We start from the raw sequence: 19,172 nt of genomic DNA on the forward strand, positions 1-19,172 counted from the left end.
GATAATGATTCCATTCCTGCTACATTGTCTTTTCTCTCCCAACCCACGTGCATGGCTTAATGAAGAGTTCCCTAGAATCAGCTGCTAGAAGATATAAAAACAGAGGCTGATTTACAAATGGTTCTGCATGATATACAAGTACCCCCTTAAAGTGGATAGTTTTGGTATCATATCCCTTTTCTGATATATCGCCAAATGACAGTGGCAAAAGGAAATTCTCCAATAAGGCAGAACTTTGAGCAGTACACTCGATTATTCACTTTACATAGAAGGAGAAATTGCCAGATGTGTGTTTATATGCTGATTCATGGGCTGTAGACAATGGTTTGGCTGGATGGTGAGTTATGTGAAAGGAATATAACTGAAAAGTTTGGTGATAAGGGATTTTGGTGGGAAAGTATGTGGGTATACCTCTTTGGGCAAAAGCATAAACATATGTGTGCTGTACATGAATGTCCACCAAAAAGTGACCTGAGCAAAGGATAATTTTACTAATCCATTGAATAGTGTTTATGAATACCAGTCAGCCTCTCTCCAGTCACCCCTGTTATGACCCAATGGACTCAATTGTAAAGTGGATATGATTGCAAGCTTAGGAGGATATTCATCAGCTCATCAGCATGGAGTTTCACACACCAGGTCAATCTGGCTATGGCCACTGCTGAGTGTCCAAACTATAAGCAACAGAAACCAACACTGAGTCCCAAATATATGGCATCATTGCCCCAGGGTAATAGCCTGCAACCTGCTGGCAGATTGATAACATTGATTTGCTCTCATCATGGAAGGAGCTGGGTTTTGTCTTTACTGAAATATACACTTACTCTGGGGATTTGCCTTCCCTGCGTGCAGTTCTTTTGCTGAAACTACCATCCATAGACTTAAATAATGCCTTGTACACCATTATAATGTTCTAAATAGCATTGCTTGTGATCATGAAACTCACTCCACAGCAAAAGGAGTATGGCAATGATCTATGCTCATGAAGTGCATTGGTCTACCATGGTCATTACCATCTTGAAGCAGTTGCCAATAGAATGGTGGAACATCCATCTGAAGAGTCAGTAACAGCACTAGCAAAGTGCTAATACCTTGCAGGGCTGAGGCAATGTTCTCCAGAATGGTGTATAACCTCTGAATCAGCATCACGGCCAGGATTCATGGATCCAGGAATCAAGGAATGGAAATAGTAGTGATACCACTCATTATTACTCCCAGTGACCCACTGGAAAAATTTTTGCTTTTTGATCCCATGATCATATGCCTTGCTGGTCTTGATGTCTTAACTCCACAGGGAGGAATTCTTCCACCAATAGACACAACAACAATTCCATTGATCTGAAAGTTAAAACTGCTACCTGGTCCCCATGTTTCTAGATCAATAGGCAAAGAAAGGAGTAACTGTTGTGTGGAGTGATTGATCCTGAATGCTAAGGGGGAATCGGACTACTATTCTACAATGGAAGTAAGGAAGACTATGTCTGGAATAGATATCCCTTAAAGTGCCTTTTAGTGTTACCATGCCCTGTAATTAAGGTGGATGGAAAACTACTGTCAGTGAAGATTTGGTTTATCTCGACAGATTAAGAACTGTGGCCAGGTGAGGTGCTTGCTGTGATATAGGATAAAATATAAAGGAATACAAGATGGATAGTGGAAGAAAGTAGTTATAAATACCAGCTAGGGATCCCTGGGTGGCGCAGCGGTTTGGCGCCTGCCTTTGGCCCAGGGCGCGATCCTGGAGACCCGAGATCGAATCCCACATCAGGCTCCCGGTGCATGGAGCCTGCTTCTCCCTCTGCCTGTGTCTCTGCCTCTCTCTCTCTCTCTCTCTCTATCATAAATAAATAAAAAAAAAAATTAAATACCAGCTAAAGGGATCCCTGGGTGGCGCAGCGGTTTGGTGCCTGCCTTTGGCCCAGGGCACGATCCTGGAGACCCGGGATTGAATCCCACGTCGGGCTCCCTGCATGGCGCCTGCTTCTCTCTCTGCCTGTGTCTCTGCCTCTCTCTCTCTCTCTCTCTCTGTGTGTGTGTGTGTGTGTGTGTGACTATCATGAATAAATAAATAAAATCTTTAAAAAAAATAAAAATAAAAAAAAAATAAATAAATAAATAATAAATAAATACCAGCTAAAGCCACATGATCAGTTACAGAAATGAGAACTGTAATCATCATGTATATCTCTTCCTTATTTTGTTATGAATATGTTTGTATGCCTGTGTTTCTGTGTATGTATTTTGCAAATTTCTCTCCTCTCTTGTTCCCTCATTCTGTAACATAAAATGTACTGACTTCATACTGTGGTATTTAAATATTAACTTCATATTATTGTATTTAAGTTGCAGGATATGAAGAAAAAGAGTAGACATGACTCAAGATATTTATCTCCTTTCCTGGGGAATGGGTGATTCTATTTTTAGTTGTACACAGAATTGTTATATCATGTTAGATTAAAGTGTTATCTTTTTGTTATCTTTATTTGGAGATTAAAAATGGTCTAAGGCAATTAATATGAATGACAAGTTGACAAGGGATGGATTGGTAAGGCTTAATTTTATGTGTCAACTTGGTAGACTATGAGGTGCCCAGATATTTGTCTAAACATTATTATGGACATGCCTATAAGGGTGTTTCTGTAAGGGTGGATGAGATTAGCATTTGAATCAGTAGACTGAGGAAAGCAGATTGTTCATTCCAATGTGGGTGGGCCACATCCAATCCATTGAAGGCCTGAATATAACAAAAAGGTTGAACAGTGGAAAGTTTGCTCTCTGCTTGAATGTCTTTGAGCTGACATGTCAGTTCTCTCCTGCCTTTGCTCTCAGACTATAACTGTAGCGTTGGTTCTCTTGAGTCTCCAGTTTACCAAGTGCAGATTGGGATTTCTCAGACTCCATAATGGAATGAGATAGTTTTTTGAAGTCTCTCTCTCAATTCATTTTGTCTGTAAGGTAATTTATTCAGAGATTTTAGGGATTAGGAAATAGACATCTGTGGGACCATTATTAAGCCCACCACAATATTTTTTGTTTTAGAATATATAATCATCTTTGAATTCATATACAGCATACTTCAGACATAATGAGCATGGGTGACATGGTCAGATTGTGAAGGGTTCCAATGTTAATTCACTGGCTAAGGGCAGAATTTTACCAGAATATAAAGAGATAATAAAAGATTAAGGGAATTACATAAGTAGCAGTTACTGCATATTATAGAGATGGATAATATCAGACATTGGAACCAAGCAAGTAGTTTAGAAGTTCTTGAAATAGAAAAACCTTGACATGACAAAGACTTGAATTCATGTAACATTTGGAGTAAAGAAAAAAGAAAGAGATATGAGAAAAATAGGAAAGACCTAACTGAATTTGACAACTGATTAAGCCCAGACAGCAATGGTAGATTTTATGATGAGAAACTCCTGGAAGCTTTGGGCATATAAGATGATGAATTCAGATTTAAGTAAGTGTTAGTAGAATATAAACATAGAAATGTTTGCCATAACACTGATAATAAAGATCTGGACCTCAGGGAATATTGCCACTAAACAAATAAAGATTTTATATGTAGAGATGATCATTGAAGTCATATGTGTGTATGAAATGGCTGAGGGATTGAGAGTGATATTGATACTCACACACAGACATTATACACACACATATATATATACACATATCTATATAAGCACATATATAATATATGCATATATTACATTATATATTTGCTAGCATATATGTATACATAATATAATGTATATATAATGTGCATATAACATGTGCATATATGTGTTATATGCATCATAGGTATAATGCATGTATAGATACATAAGTACATGTAATAAGCACATGTACAATATATACATATATAAAGGTGTGATTTACCTACAGTAAGTAAGAATATATAGAAAATAAAACAAAAATTTGAGGGACCTGGCTGGTTCAGTCAGTAAAACATGCCAATCTCGATCTCAAGGTTGTGAGTTCAAGCCATATGTTAGACATAAAACTTACTAAATAAATAAATAAAACTTTTAAAAGTTAAAAATAAGCAAAATTTATGTTCTTAAAAATAAATGCAAATAAATATCATTCTCAAAACAATTATTAATAAGCACAATTAATATACTTGTTAATTGTGATTCACATCTGCAGGAATCAGCCACTGTTCATCTAGGACAAATATAAATATCCATGGAAACTACAGTTACACAAATATATTTTCAGATTCTATATTGGCATGTTTCTGTCAATCAGTTTGCTGACAAGTGCATGGTTACACTTTACCCAGAATGCCCCATTGTTTAAAAGAAGGATATTTAAATAGATTAACGTTAGTTTTGCCACTTCAGGGCATACTCTGAGCTGGGTGCAAAACTATGTTGGTACATTATTTTATGAAACTTGTCACTGGAGAGTATTCACTCAATCATCCTGTTCTTTTCAGAGAGTCTAGAAAAAAACTGGATGCTTTGTAGAGAACAAAGAATCTCAGCGTCCTGAAATTGAGCCCTGAGACACTGTTTAAGATTCTTTCCATCCTGAGATTGAACCCTGAGACACAGTTTAAGATTCTCTCCATCTAGGAAAACTGAATAGGAAGTAATCAGAAGGGGAGAAAAATATGAGAGACTCAACTATAGGAAACAAACTGACAGTTTCTGGAAGGAAGGTAGGTGGAGGAATGGGATAATTTGGTGATGAGCACTAAGGAGGGCATGCATTGTGATGAGCACTGGGTCTTACAGGTAACTGATAGATTATTGAATACTATATCTGAAACTAAGTATGTACAATGTTGGGTAATTGAATTTATTTTTTTCTTTAAGTTGTGCACTTTATTGAACTGGTCTCAAGTCAGTGTACAGGTAAGCCCTGGCTGCCTCAATGCTTTAGCCCCACTCCCAGGGAGACCAAAAACTTTCAAGGCTAAGTGAATTTAAATTAAAAAAAAATAAATAAGGATTCTCTTCATCTAGCTCTCCCTCTGCTCCCTTCCTTTGCTTGTATGTGTGCTCTCTCTCTCTCTGAAGAAAAAAAATGACCTCTATTATTTTTCTTTTGCAAAAGACATATATTTACCTATTACAAAAAGTATTTTTGTTTTTACTGAACAAAATACTTGAATTGGGTGGGTTGTGCCATTTAATATAATTTTTAATTGTGCTGAATATATTTTGCATTACAGATATTTCTCAAGCACAAATTTGTAGTACAAGCACACATGTATATAATGCATAGTTTATTTCTGTATTATTTTTATATTTCTGACTCTAATTGTTTTTTTTTAATTTTTTATTTACTTATGATAGTCACAGAGAGAGAGAGAGAGGCAGAGACATTGGCAGAGGGAGAAGCAGGCTCCATGCACCGGGAGCCCGATGTGGGATTCGATCCCGGGTCTCCAGAATCACGCCCTGGGTCAAAGGCAGGCGCCAAACCGCTACGCCACCCAGGGATCCCATATTTCTGACTCTAATTGTTAATGAAATTAAGGTCAGTGAAATAGTTATGGAGAGAAAGTATGTTATGTTTTTCTAAACTTTCATACTTAGACATTGCTTTTTCTTGAAAACTGCTCACTTCCTCAGTATCATACCATTGAATTATTACGTAACAAATTGAAAACATTTGTTGAAATGCATACCTCACATCAATCTGCTTTTGCCTTGTGTTGTAATTTTCCTGCTTGACACTTACATAATTCATAACTGTCAACTTTATTCAAGCTTGTGACTTAAGGAAATTCAGGTATTATTACTCTCATTAATAAAAGAAACAGCCTCCAAAAAAATTGAAGGTAAAAAGAGAAAAATATACATCATGGAAATGGCAACCACAAAAAATCTAGATTGGCTATTTTAATATCAAACAACATAATCTCTAAAGGTTATTACTAGAGATAAAAGGGGATATTTTATGATAAGAAATGGAACAGTTCATCAAGAATATTAAAAAAACACATGCACCTATTAAGAAATTAACAAAATACATGAAGCAAAAAATGACAGAAATGTAGAGAGAAGTAGACAACTCTACAATATTAATAGGAGACTTTAACACCTATCTTTCAATAATGAATAGGACAACAAGGCAGGATGTCAACAAAGAAGGAAATAGAAGGGGTGCCTAGGTGGCTCAGTGACTCCTGATTTCAGCTCAAGTCATGATCTCAGGGTCATGAGATCAAACCTCACATCAGACTCCATTCAGTGGAGTCTGCTTCCCTCCTTCTCCCTCTGCCCCATCCATCATGCTCTCTCTCTCTCTTTCACTCCCTCAAATAAATAAATATTTTTTTTAAAAAGAAGGAAATAGAAGACTTGACCAAGACTAAATCAACTAAACCTAAAGGATATCAACAGAACACCTTCACTCAACAAAAGAAGAATATGCATTTTTCTCAAACACATGAAGCATTCACCAGGATAGACCATATATGTGCTGGGCAATAAGAGAAGAATATATTTTAAGGGATTTAAATAATACAAAATATGTTCTCTGATCACAATGGAACAAAATTAGAACCAATAAAAGAAAAAAAAATGGTGAACTTACAAATAAGTGAAAATTAAATAACGTTCCTAACTAGTGATCAAAGAAAAAATTAAAAGGGAAATCAGAATATATACAGAACATTTTATAATTAAGAATGAGTTATGTATAAATACTTGTACAGATATTTTATAAAAGAAGATATTTGGATATAAAAAATTGCAAGATAATGTGTTCAACATCACTAGTCATTAGAGAAATGTAAATTAAAATTTCGAGATACCACTATACAACATTAGAATGGCTAAAATTAAGATGACTGATATTATCAAGTGTAGATGACAATTTAGAACAACTGGGGATTTCATACATTGCTGATGCATATGAAAAATGATATAGCCACTTAGAAAAACAATATCACAGTATATTAACCCAATAAACATATACTCTACACATATATACTATATGTTAATGTATGTTACCCATATATATTATATTGAACCATAAATCTTATTCTTAGTACCATTCTCAAGATAATGAAAACATAATTCCATACAAAGCTTTATACACAAATATTTATAACAGCAATGGTTATAACAGCTCCCTGTATGGAAATAATCTGAAGGTCCATCAACATATAAATGAATAAATAAACCATAATATACCCATATTAGAGAATATTACTTATCAGTCAAAAGAAAGAAAATATATTTAATATATGAAAAAGCATGGCTGGATATCAAAAACATTATGCTACATCAAAGAAGACATTAAAGGCATTCAAATTGGCAAAGAAGAAGTCAAACTCTCCCTCTTCGCCGATGACATAATACTCTACATAGAAAATCCAAAAGCCTCCACCCCAAGATAGCTAGAACTCATACAGCAATTTGGCAGCGTGGCAGAATACAAAATCAACGTCCAGAAGTCAGTGGCATTTCTATACACTAGCAATGGGACTGAAAAAGAGAAATTAAGGAGTCCGTCCCATTTACAATTGTACCCCAAAGCAAAATACCTAGGAGTAAACCTAATCAAAGAGGTAAAGGATCTATACCCTAAAAACTACAGAACACTTCTGAAAGAAATTGAGGAAGACACAAAGAGATGGAAAAATATTCCATGCTCATGGATTGGCAGAATTAATATTGTGAAAATGTCAATGTTACCCAGGGCAATTTACATGTTTAATGCAATCCCTATCAAAATACCATGGACTTTCTTCAGAGAGTTAGAACAAATTATTTTAAGATTTGTGTGGAATCAGAAAAGACCCCAAATAGCCAGGGGAATTTTAAAAAAGAAAACCATATCTGGGGGCATCACAATGGCAGACTTGAGGTTGTACTACAAAGCTGTGGTCATCAAGACAGTGTGGTACTGACACAAAAACAGACACATAGATCAATGGAACAGAATAGAGAATCCAGAAGTGGACCCTCAACTTTATGGTCAACTAATATTCGACAAAGGAGGAAAGACTTTCCATTGGAAGAAAGACAGTCTCTTCAATCAATGGTGCTGGGAACATTGGACATCCACATGCAGAAGAATGAAACTAGACCACTCTCTTTCACCATACACAAAGGTAAACTCAAAATGGATGAAAGATCTAAATGAGAGACAAGATTCCATCAAAATCCTAGAGGAGAACACAGGCAACACCCTTTTTGAACTCTGCCACAGTAACTTCTTTCAAGATACATCCATGAAGGCAAAAGAAACAAAAGCAAAAATGAACTATTGGAACTTCATCAAGATAAGAAGCTTTTGCACAACAAATGATACAGTCAACAAAACTCAAAGACAACCTACAGAATGGGAGAAGATATTTGCAAATGACGTATCAGATAAAGGGCTAGTTTCCAAGATCTATAAAGAACTTATTAAACTCAACAGCAAGGAAACAAACAATCCAATCCTGAAATGGGCAAAAGACATGAACAGAAATCTCACAGAGGAAGACATAGACATGGACTTTTGTTTGTTGGGACATTTTTTATTAGTGATTCAATTTATTTGCTGGTTATGTGTCTTTTCAAGTTTTTTATTTCTTACTGCTTCAATTTTGGTAGTTTATATGTTTCTAGGAATTTATCCATTTCTTCCAGGTTTTGTAATTCGTTTGCATATAGTTGTTCATAATATTTTCATGTAATTGTATTTCTCTGGTGTTGATTGTTATTTCTCCTTTCTAAAGTGTGATTTTAATTATTTGGATTTTTTTTTTGTTAGGTTTGGCTAGCAGTTTATCAATTATATTGATTTTTTCAAAGAACCAGCTCCTGTTTTCATTAGTCTGTTTTACTGTTTATTCAGTTTTTTTCATTTATTTCTTCTTTAAACTTTATTATTTCCCTTTTTCTGGCATTACACTTTCTTTTTCTAGATACTTTAGGTGTAAAGTTAGATTGTTTACTTGAAAATTTTCTTGCTTTGAGGTAGGTATACACTGCTATATACTTCCCTCCTAGAACTGCTTTTATTGCATCTCAAAGGTTTTGGACCACTGTGTTTTCATTTTCATTTGGGTCCTTTCTCATTTTCATGTATTTTAAAATTTTTTTCTTTGATTTCCTGGTCAATCCATTCATTATTTAGTAGCACATTGTTTAGTCTTCATGTTTTTGTGGTCTTCCCTAATTTTTTTTTTTTTTGGTTGACTTCAAGTTTCACAGTGTTGTGGTCAGAAAATAGGCATGGTATGTTCTCAATCTTTTTGTGCTTGTTGAGGACTGATTTGTGACCTAATATGTGAACTTTTCTGGGGAATATCCCCTGTACACTTGAAAAGAATGTGTATTCTATTCTTTGGGGATAGAATATTCTCAATATATCTGTTAAGTCCATCTGGTTCAATGTGTCATTCAAAGTCATTGTTTCCTTTTTATTTTCTACTTGGATGATCTGTTCATTGGTGTAAGTGAGTTGATAAAGTCCTCTACTATTATTGTATTACTATCTGTTTACTTCTTAAAGTTTGTTATTGTTTTCTATTTTGGGGTTCTCTCATGTTGAGGGCATAAATATTTACAATTGTGAGATCTTGTTTGATAGTCTTCTTTATTATGATATAGTGCCCTTCTTCATTTCTTATTACAGACTAATTTAAAATATAGTTTGTCTGAAATAAGTACTACTACTACAGCTTTCTTTTGACATCTATTTGCATGATAAATATTTCTCCATCCCCTCACTTTCAATTTTCAGGTGTCTTTAGGTCTAAAATATGTCTCTAATAGGCAGCATATCGATAGGTCTTCTTTGTGTGTGTTTTTTTAAGCCATTCTGAAATGCCACATCTTTTGATTAGAGCATTTAGTCCATTTATATTTAGAGTAATTATTAATAGTTTTGTGTTTATTGCCATTTTCTTACCTGTTTTGTTTTTGTCTCTAGAGATTTTCTCTGTTCCTTTCTTGTCTTTTTCACTACAGGTCTTTTCTTTCAACTCAAAAAGTCCCCTTTAATATTTCTTGCCAGGTTGTTTTAATGATTACAAACTCCTTTAGATTTGTTTGTCTGGGAAACTCTATCTCTCCTTCTATTCTGAATGATTTTCTTACTGTATAGATGATGATTCTTGGCTGCAGACTTTTTCCATTCGGTACATTGAATATATCATGCCACTTTCTTCTGGCTTGCCATGTTTATGTAGAGAGATCTGCAGCTAGCCATATGGGTCTTCTTTTATAAGTTAGTGACTTCTTTTGTCTTGCTGCCTTTAAGATTGTTTCTTTATCTCTATATTTTGAAATTTTAATTACAATATGTCTTGGCATTGGCCTGCTTTTGTTGATTTTGAGGGGAGTTCCCTGTGCCTCCTAGATCTGGATGTCTGTTTCTTTCCCCAGATTAGGTAAGTCTTAAGCCATTATTTCCTAAAATAAATTTTCTGCCCCCTTTTCTCCCTTCTTCTTCTGGGACTCCTATAATATGGATATTACATTTGATGGAGACACTGAGGTCTCTAAGTCTATTCTAATGTTCCATAATTGTTCTTTCTCTCCTTTGTTCTGCTTCATTTATTCCATTATTTTGTCTTCCATATCACTTATGCATCCCTCTGCATCCTAGTACTTGTTGAGTCAAGCCTATTTCAAATCTCAGTTATTCCATTTTTCATTTCTGATTGATTCTTTGTAACACATTTATCTCTGTAGTAGGAGCCTCCCCAAAGTCTTCCATTCTTTTCTCAAGCCCAATGAGTATCCTCTGATTGTTGCTTTAAATTATCCATCAGGCATGTTACTTATATCTCTTTCATTTAGATCTCTGGCTATGATTTTATCCTTTTACTTCATGTGGATTGAATTCCTCCCTCTTGGTATTTTGTCAAAGTCTCTGTCTTCTTCTGTATATTAGAAAATCCTATTATGTTTCCTGCTTCTACTATTAATGGCTTTGTGAAGAAGTTCATATAGCATCCAGTGCTTGGCACTTCAGGGAATATCTCTGGTTTGTGTTGTGTGCACTGCACTGTTGTGTTTTGGCTGTTCTACCCTTCAGGTCAGTCATCTACAGAGGCTATCCTTGTCTTCAGTGGGTAGTGTTTGGTCTGTGGCCAGAATGCTTTAAATAGGTGTGCTCTGATCTGTTTGTGAAGTGAGACCTGATACTATTTCCAGTAGAATTGAAGACTATAAACTATCTGATCAGAAGTGGTGTAGTAGAAACCAGAAGTGGTTTTTGTTGGTCCTCTGGGGAAAGGCCCTGCCATGCTGACTGAGACTAAGGCAAGCTTGACCTGAAGGGGTAGTCCTGCCAGAGCACAGGGATGTGGGACTTGGTGTAAGCATGTTAGGCAGGATGTGTAGGCCCTGTGCTGTTTACCCCGGTTGGCTCTGTATTTATGCTGAGGGGTGGGGGACAGAAATGGCAGCGACCAGCTCCTTTGTTCCAGAAGAAGCATCTCCATGAATGCTATCTCTCAGAAATGTGCTCCAAGAAGAGAGATTAATCTCCCTCCTGTCTACCTCAGGTATTTCTCAGATCTCTGTTTTCATACTGTCTGATTTATTTGCCTGCCTTCTCTCCAGGAGTAGCTCAGTGCCCTAGACCTTCTATTCTTGGCAAGCCTGGCCACCTTTTAAACTCCAGTCTTCAAGCCCCACTGGTTGCAAGGACTCAGGAAAATCATCCCCTCTCATTTTCCCAGCCAATGACTTAGGGGTGGTGTTTTCCTCATGTGATCCCTTGTGACCTCCTCTCTCTTTCTCTCTCAGTAACTTTCTCTCTCCTCTCTCAAAGACCATAGTTCCCTCTACTCCACAGTACCTACAATCCATTTCTCTGCACTTCCTACCATCCTTGATGTCTCCTCTCGAATTGTGGAGTTTTCTCTATCAGTCCTCACGTTGATTTCTGAAGTATTCAGAATGATTTAATAGTTATCTAGTTGTGTTTCAGGGATAATACTAGACTAGGGTCTTCCTACTATGTCACTGTCTTAGCTCCCTTCCAATGTTTCTAGTGATTTTAAGATCCTTTTGTATCTGTGTCTGAAGTGCTCTTCATCCACCAAAGTAATCACTTTCCAGAATTTTTTGTAATCTATTTTCCTTTCTTTATAGTTTTATCACAGCTATGTATACCTAAATATATATGTTATTTAAGTATATACTATTATTATGCTTTAAGTGGTGATCATAGAAATTTTAATATTTAATGTCTAAAATTAATCAATGTCTTTAATTTTTTCTTGCAAAATATATTATAATAATTTAATTCCAACAATCTCTATTCCCAAATATATGTTACTGGCAAATGTTTGATTTGATTTTATACATATTAAGCTTTTATTACATAGTGTTATCTTAGTTTCAGGTGCACAATATAGTGATTCAACAATTCCATACATTACCTACTGCTCATCATGACAATGGAACTCTTTAATTGCCACCAACTATTTCACCCATCCCCCAACATACTTCCCCTCTGGTAGATATATATTCTCTATAGTTAAGAGTCTGTTTTTTGGGCAGCCCGGGTGGCTCAGTGGTTTAGCGCCGCCTTCAGTCCAGGTCATGATCCTGGAGACCAAGGATGGAGTCCCATGTCAGGCTTCCTTCATGAAGTCTGCTTCTTTCTCCCTCTGCCTGTGTCTCTGCCTCTCTCTCTTTCTCTGTGTGTCTCGAATGAATGAATAAATAAAATATTTTTAAAAAGAGTCTGTTTCTTGGTTTGTCTTTCTCTCCCTTTCTTATTTTGTTTTGTTTCTTTTTTTAAGGACTATAAAGAATATATATTCCATTATATATATTATATATATAATCTTTTTTCTCCAAATTTTATTTAAATTCCAGTTAGTTAACAGTTAGTTAACATAGTGTAATATGTTTCACATGTAGAATTAAGTAATTCATCAATTACATACAACACCCAGTGCTCATCATAAGTGCCCTCCTTAATCCCCATCACCTATTTAACCCATTCTGCTTCCTACCTCCACTCCAGTAACCATCAGTTACAGTAACCATCAGTTTGTGCTCTATAGTTAAGAGTCTGTTTCTTAGACTCTAAACTCTAAGGTTTTCCTCTTTTCCACACTTCATGTTCATTTGTTTTGTTTCTTAAATTTCACATGAGTGAAATCTTATTATATTTTTTCTTTCTTTGACTGACTTATTTCCCTTAGCATCTTACTCTCTAGCTCCATCCATATTGTTGCATATGGCAAGATTTCATTCTTTTTATAGCTGGGTAATCCATTGTATATATGACACCTCTTCTTTATACATTCATCATTTGATGGACATTTAGGCTCTTTCCATGGTTTGGCTATTGTTGATAGTGCTGTTACAAACATCAGGGTGCAGGTAACCTTTTGAATTAGCATTTTTGTATCCTTTGGGTAAATACCTAGTAGTGCAATTGCTCAATTGTAGGGTAGTTCTATTTTTTTATACTTTCTGAGGAACTTCCGTACTGTTTTCTACCATGGCTGCATCAGTTTGCATTCCCACCAACTGTGCAAGAGGATTCCTTTTTCTCCACATACTGGCCAACACCTGTTGTTTCTTGTGTTTCTGATTTAGCCTTTCTGACAGATGTAAGATGATATCTCATTGTGGTTGTGATTTTCATTTCCCTGGTAATGAGTGATGTTGAGCATCTTTTCATGTATCTGTTGGCCATCTAGATGTCTTCTTTGGAGATAAGTCTCTTCAAGTCTTCTGTGGATTTTAATTGGATTATTTGAATTTGGGTGTTGAGTTGTATAGTTCTTTATATATTTTGTATACTAACCCTTTGTCAGATATGTCATTTTCAAATATCTTCTCCCCTTCATTAGGTTGCCTTTAGTTTTGTTAATTGTTTCCTGTTGTGGAGATGCTTTTCATCTTGATGTTGTCCCAATAGTTTATTTTTCCTGTTATTTCCCTTACCTGAGCAGACATATATAGAAAGATGTTACTATGGCCAATGCAAGAGAAATTACTCAGAATTTTATGGTTTCAGGTCTCACATTTGGGTCTTTAATCCATTTTGAGTTTGTTGTTGTATATGTGTAAGAAAGTGGTCCAGTTTCATTCTTTTGCATGTACCTTCCAGTTTTTCCAACACCATTTGGTGAAGAGACTCTTATTCCCATTAGGTATTCTTTCCTTCTTTGTCCAAGATTAATTGACCATATAGTTGTGGATACTTTTCTGAGTTTTCTATTCTGTTTCATTGATATATGTTTCTATTTTGTGCCAGTACCATCCTATTTTGATTACTACAGCTTTATAGTATTACTTGAAGTCTGGAATTGTAATGTCTCTGTTTTGTTTTTCCTTTTCAAGATTACTTTGGCTATTCAGAATGTTTTGTGATTCCATACAAATTTTAGGGTTGTTTGTTCCAGTCTTGTGAAAAATGTTGCTAGTGTTTTGATAGGGACTTTCTTAAATCTGTAGATAGCTTTGTGGAGTATAGACATTTTAACAATATTTTTTTTTCAATCTGTAAGCATGGAATGTCTTTATTTTATCAGTGTTTTGTAGTTCTCAGACTATAGGACTTTCACCTCTTTGGTTAGGTTTATTCCTAAGGACTTGTGTTTTTGGTGCAATTGTAAATGGGATTATTTTCTTAGTTTCTCTTTCTGCTTCTTTATTATTGCTGTATAGCAATGCAACTGATTTCTGTATATTGAGCTTATACACTGTGAGTTTACTAAACTCATTTATCATTTTTAGTCATTTTTTAGTCATTTAGAGTTTTCTCTTTATAGTATCATGTCATCTGCAAATAGTGGAAATTTTACTTCTTCTTACCAATTTGATGAATTTCATTTCTTTGTGTTGTCTAATTGCTGGGGCTAAAACGTCCAGTATTATGTAGAAGAAAATAAAAGTAGTTAGAGTAGATATCCTTGTCTTGCTCCTGAACTTAGAGGAAAAGCTATCAGTTTTTCACTATTGAGTATGTTTTCTGTGCATTTTTCATATAAGGTCTTTATTGTGTTGAGGTACATTCCTTCTAAACCTACTCTGTTGAAGTTTTTTTTTGTTGTTGTTGTTGTTGTTATCATGGAATGGTTTTGTAATTTCTCAAATGTTTTTTCTGAATGTATTGAAATTACCATATAAGTTTTATCATTTCTCTCTTATTGATATGATGTATCATGTTGATTGAATTGTGGATATTGAGCCACTTTTGCATCCTGGGAATAAATCCCACTTGATTATGATGAATTATTGTGTTAAAGTTTTCAGTTTGCTAGTATTTTGATGAAGATTTTTCATTTACGTTAATCAGAGATATTGGCCTGTAGCTCTTTTTTTGTGGTGTTTTATCATGGTGATACTGGCCTCACTGAATGATTTTGGTAGTTTTTCTTCTTTTATTTTTAGAATAGTTTTAAAAGAATAGGAGTTAACTCTTCTTTAAATGTTTTCTTGAATTTGCCTGTGAAGCTGACTGGTTCTGAACTTTTGTTTGTTGGGAATTTTTTATTTTTTTTTATTACTCCTTGCTGGTACTTGATCTCTTCAAGTTTTCTATTTCCTCCCACTTCAGTTCTTGGAAGATTATATGTTTTTACTTGATCCTTTCTTGTAGGTTGTGTAACTTGTAAAAGCTCATGGTTTAATTGATCTGTTCTATTGTTTTTTTTTTTTTTAGTGTCTATATCATTTATTTCTGCTCTAATTTTTATTATTTCCTTCCTTCCCCTGGATTTGGGTTTTGCTTATTTTTGTTTTTCTATACCATTTAGGTATAAAGTTAGGTTGTTTATTTGAAAATTTTCTTGCTTCTTGTAGGCCTGTGTTGTTATATATTTCTATCTTATAACTGCTTTTGCTGCATCCCAAAGATTTTATATCACTGTGTTTTCATTTTTGTTTGTTTCTAGGTACTTTTTCATTGATTATTTGATTTCTTGGTTGTCCCATTCATTGTTTAGTAGCATGTTATTTAACCTCCATGTATTTATGATCTTTCTAGATTTTTTGGGGTTGATTTCTAGTGTCATAGCATTGTGGTCAGAAAAGATGCATGGTATGATTTTGATATTTTTGAATTTTTGAGACTTGTTTTATGACCTACTATGTGATCTCTTCTGGAGAATGTTCTTTGTGTACTTGAAAAGAATATGTATTCTGTATATTAGGATAGGATGTTCTGAATATATCTGTTAAATCCATCAGTTCCAGCATGCCATTCAGATACACTGTTTCTGACCCATTCTTTACTCCTCCCCCCATGTTTTAGGTATAAGTTGTCATATTTTACATCTTTTTATTTTGTGAATCCCTTGACTGACTTTTACAAGTATACTTATTTCCCATACTCTCATTTATGGTTGTTCCTTTCCACTCAATGTATCCCTTTTAATATTTCATTTTTTTAAGATTTTATTTATTTATTCATGAGAAATACAGAGAGAGAGAGAGAGAGAGAGAGAGGCAGAGACACAGGCAGAGGGAGAAGCAGGCTCCATGCAGGGAACCCGATGTGGGACTCGATCCCGGGACTCCAGGATCAGGCCCTGGGATGAAGGCAGCACTAAACCGCCGAGCCACTGGGGCTGCCCCCTTTTAATATTTCTAATAAAGATAGTCTAGTGGTCATGAACTCCATAAATTTTTGTTTGTCTGGGAAACTCTTTATCTCTCCATCTATTCTGTATGATAGCCTTGATGTATAGAATATTCTTTAAAAAAAAAAAAAGATTTACCACGTGCTTCAGTGATAGATGGCATACCCAGCCCCAGGAGGTCCAGAGAACTTGGGTCACTGTTCCTGAGATTGTGTCCCTGAACTGGGGGCACCCCTCTGTCCTCAGCACTGTATTTCCTTCCCCAGATTAGGGAAGTTTTCTACTATTATTTTTTTCAAATAAATTTTCTGCCTCCTTTTCTCTTCTTTTTCTGGAATCTCTATAATGCAAATATTATTACCATTGATGGAATAACATATTTTCCTGTTTATTCTTAGTTTCTATAGTCATTTTTCTCTCATTTTCTCACCTTGATTAATTTCCATTACTCTTTCAGGTTGTTAATTCTTTTCTCTGCTTCCTTTAGTCTGCTCTCTAGTCCATCAAATGTGTTTTTATTTTCATTTATTGTACACTTCATCTCTGAAGATGCTTTCCATCTCTTCGTTAGGAGTCTGTCTGAGAGACTTTTCTTTTCTCAATCTTTTCTCAAGTCCAGGAAGTATCTTTAGGATTGTTACTTTAAACTCTCTATAAGGCATACTACTCATATCCATTTTGCTTAGGTCTTTTGGTGTAGTTTTGTTCTGTTCTTTCATTTGGGATGTGTTCCTCTGTCTCCTCATTTTATCCAACTCTCTGCATCTTTTTCTTTTTCTGTATGTTAGAAAAGACAGCTATGGTTCCTTCACTGGAAAGTACAGGCATCATGAAAAAGAGGTCATTTAGTGTCCTACCGTGTAGTGTTTCCTTCTCACCAGAACCTGGTACTTAAGGGGCATATCTTATGTGTGATACATGTGCTCTGCTCTTGTGGCTGGCTTGCTTTTTTCCTTCAATCCAGTCATCCTAAATGGCTTTATTTTCCTTTTGTTGGAAATGCTTGGTCCCTGTGGTATTGATTTGAGTTTAGTCAGACCAGGCATTTATCATGGATGTAGTAGTACCAGACTGCAAGGTTCTTTCCCTGTGTTGTCCCCTGAGAAGCTTTTGTTGGTGGTAATGTGATGGGGGTGCTGTAACAGACCAGTTTTTTGTCCCTAGCCCACTGCTTGGTCCTTCGTCTGATTGGTGTGTGGGTTACCTTTCCTTCTCTCTGGGGCAGGGGTAACTTTGAAGTGCTGCTGTCCTCTGTAGGGGTTGCTTGCACAATGTCAGAACTGTGTCATTGTCCTGTATTGCTCTAGCTAAGAACATATAAGGGGGGTTTCACAGAAGCACAGTAGAAGTGGTGGTGTTGTGGGGCATTGGTGTTATCAAGCTTTGAGCACCTTGGGAGGGGCCCTGAATTACCAAGACTAAAGCAGCCTGTGGGGTATTGTGGAAGCACAGCACAGGGCATGGTGCATCAGGGTGGTGGTGCTAGCAAATGTTGTGTGATCTTGTTCTCTGTGGATGAGGTCCTGTAGCCTCAGAACTAAAGCAACCTATGTGGAAACACCACTCTAGGTGGGGATGGTGCTACTAGTAAGCTTTGCACACTGTGGTTCCTCTGTGGGAGGGGCCCTGTTACTTTGGACTGAGGCAACCCATCCAGAGTAATGGATTTGCAGAAACACAGGGTATAAGGGTGGGACAGCAGTGTTAGCAAGTTAGGTATCCAGTCCCTCAGGTGCCTGTATGTTTACCCTGGGGTATGGGGAAGAGAAATGGTGTCTGCCAGTTCTTTTCTTCCTGGAAGAGTTCCCCAGGGAATTCTGTCCCTCAGGGATAGGTTCTGAGATGAATAAATAACTCCCTCCCATATGCCCTAAGCACCTTTCAAACTGCTGCTTATATGATAGCTCCATGGGCTGTTATAGTGCTATCTTTTTAAGGGTAGGACTCAGTTTTCTCCTACCCTCCCAGAGCTGATCCTGTTGATTTTTTTTTTAATTCCAGGTTTTAAGTCCCACAGGTTGTAAGAACTCATGAAATTCCTCCCTTTTGGTTTTCAAAGCCCAATGTTATGGGGATTTGCCTTCCCCTTGTGAGTGCTGGGGTATGGGGTGTGTTTCTCTCCCTTTCCATGCCCACAGTGTTCTTCCCCCTGTGGATAGTCTGCCAGTCTATTTAGCTCCTGACTGCATCTCTCCTCTTCCTAACCTTTTTCATGTGGCCTCTTCTTTACATTTAGTTGTGAAGTTTATTCTTACAGTGTTCAGTTTATTTTAAGAGTTATTTACACTGCTGTGAGTGTTCTGTAATTGTATCCATGGGACAAAGTGAGCCGAGGATCCTCCTACTCTATCATCTTCCCCAGAATTCTCTTAATTTTATGTTTGAAACTTAAAAAGTAGACATTAATATTATTTGTTAAAGATATATCCAATTTATGATGTTTTTGCTTATTCTTGGGTTTCTAAAATCTTTTATGAGGTTATTTTTCTTCCTTCTGAAGACTATCTCTTAAAAGTAAATCTCAGTTTTTCTTACCTGAAAATATCATTATTCCCTTTATTTTTGAAAGTTTCAATGCCTACACACTTCTAACTTTACACAGTTATTGTCTTTCATTTTTATAAAGATAATATTTCATGGTCTT

This window comes from Canis lupus, chromosome X (assembly GCF_003254725.2).
Source record: "Canis lupus dingo isolate Sandy chromosome X, ASM325472v2, whole genome shotgun sequence".
Lineage (NCBI taxonomy): Eukaryota > Metazoa > Chordata > Mammalia > Carnivora > Canidae > Canis > Canis lupus.